This window comes from Callithrix jacchus, chromosome 14 (genome assembly GCF_049354715.1).
Source record: "Callithrix jacchus isolate 240 chromosome 14, calJac240_pri, whole genome shotgun sequence".
NCBI lineage: Eukaryota > Metazoa > Chordata > Mammalia > Primates > Cebidae > Callithrix > Callithrix jacchus.
In genome coordinates this window covers 25,157,216-25,159,817 of record NC_133515.1, presented here as the reverse complement: position 1 = coordinate 25,159,817, position 2,602 = coordinate 25,157,216, and positions in this window count along the sequence as shown.

Below are 2,602 nucleotides of genomic sequence, written 5' to 3'. Positions count from 1 at the left end.
ATAAGCCCAGTACTAATGCATGCCTGAGCTATGGCTCCAGCTCTTCCAGAAGGAGTTCTTATATAAAAGGAGACTCCAGGGCTTAACAAATGGATGCTAAAATTTTCAGTTTTGTGTCCTATAATATACTTCCCTGAGCAACATTGGTCATACATACTCATTTTCAGTTTCAAATTTGGAAACTACCAATCATCTTTTTCAAGGTAACCCTAACTCCATATCAAAATCAAATGGAAATATTTAAAAATTATTCTCACCTGCACTACCCTAGCCTAATTAATTAGAAATACTGACTACCATTCAGGTAGCTACATCTGTAAGTATCACCCTAGGTATTTGTAGTACAAGCAGAATAGCAAACCGTTTATCTGATTGAATCTCTGCATCTTTCCAATCCAGCAGCCATAGCAATGACATGAACTGAGAACTTGTTAGATATTCAAAATATCATAACACAACATCCAAAATGTCCAGATATCAGTCAAGAAGCACACTTCATACCAAATCCAGGAAAATTTAAGTTGAATGAGAAAAGTCAGTAAGTAGATAGTAACTGCTATATAATAGATATGTAAAAATGATAACCTCTACATAAAAGATACATAAAAATGATAACCTCTACATAAAAGATATGTAAAAATGTTAACCTCTGCATAATAGATATGTAAAAATGATCTTGAAAGGATTTTAAAGCTGCCATCATAAAAATGCATCAGCAAACAATTGCAAACATGTTTGAACCAAATGAAATAATAGAAAGCATCAAGAAGAAAATACAAAATACAACCAAGCAATGAAACATTTAGAACTGAAAGATATAATCACCATAATAAACAGTCTTAGTAGATGTCCTAACAGCAAAATTAAGCAGTCAGAAGAAAGAGTCTGTGAAATAGAAAGTGAAATACCCAATCTAAACAACAGTTCAAAAATAGACTAAAAAGAAAGTGGAAAACACAGGATAAATATGAGGAAATCTATGCTAAGACACATCACATTCAAAGCTCTAAAAACTAAACCAAAAGAATAATCTTAATAGAGAGAAAAATTACTGCTTATCTTTAGAGGAGAACCAATGACAGGATATTTCTCCTCAGAAACTATGAAGGCCAGAAGCAAATGACACTTTTCAATTACTGAAAGAAAAGCTCTGCCAGCATAGAATTTTGTGTCTAGTAAAACTATTTTTCAAAAATATGAAAGAAATCAAGAAGTCCTCAAATTCACAAAATCAACCCAGAGTTCAGACTTCCATCTTAACATATTAATAATAACATTAAATACACAAACTATGAAATTTGAAAAAGCCAGATATTGGTGAATCTGTAAGAATAATTCCAACTGTATGTTATCTGTAAGACAGGAATATCAAATACAACACAGTATGTTATCTATAAGACATGCATATCAAATATAACATTATTAAGTAGGTTGACTATAAAAAGAAAATATATATATCATACTAATATTAATAAAAGAAGATCAGGAGTGGCTAACAATCATATCAGATAAAGTATACTATAGAGTAAAGGAAAGTTACCAAGAACAGAAGCCATATTGTATAATGGATAAAAGAGTCATTTCTAAAAGAAGACAGAGCAATTCTTAATATGTATGCACCAAGCAAAATAGTGAATGTAGTGAAAACTAACAAAAAAGTTAGACTTGGAGACTTTGATTTTCCTTCTCAATAATCGATAGTACAAGTAGATAGAAATTGGCAAGCATAAAGAAGCACTCAACAGCATCACCAACCCACAGGATCTAACTGACATTTAGATCCTGTCGAGTGTTTTTAGAACACTCCAAACAACGGTAGCAGAATTCAAATATTTTTCAAATGTCCACAAAACATGTACCAAGATAGGCTATATGCCACCCATAAAACACCTCAACACATTTAAAATAATTAAAATCCTAATAAGTGTGTTCTCTGACCACAGAGGAATCAAACTAGAACTCAATTCTGAAAAGATCATCTAAAATTCTCCAAACACTTGCAACATAGTTCTTTCCAAAGAACCAGATTTTGCTTTGCTTGGTGTTTACTATTGTTTTTCTGTTTTCAATTTTATGGAATTTTGCTCTCCTATTTATTATTTATTTTCTTCAAGTTTTAAATCCTTTGACTTAGATCACTCCTCTTTCTGTGGTTCCATAAATGGAAGCTGAGATTATTGATTTTATCCCTTTAGTTTTATACATACAGATATACATTTGTTTATATATATAAACATACACATTATATATATATATATAAACAAACGTGTGTGGGCATGTGTGTGGGCACATGTATGTAACATATGTATTTGCACATGTATGCAATGTATGTGTTTATTTTGCATTGCTATAAAGCATTACCTGAGGTTTGTTTTGCTCATGGTTGTGTAGGCTGTACAAACATGTAACCGGTACTTGTTTAGATTCTGATGAGGCCTCAGGAAGCTTTTAGTCATAGCACAAGGGGAATAATAGCAGGAACGTCAAATGGTGAGAGAGGGAGCAAGAAAGAGAGGAGGAGGTGCCACGCTTTTTAAAACAACCAGCTCTAGAGTGAACTAATGGAGTGAAAACACACTCATTACCTTTGTAAGGGCACAAA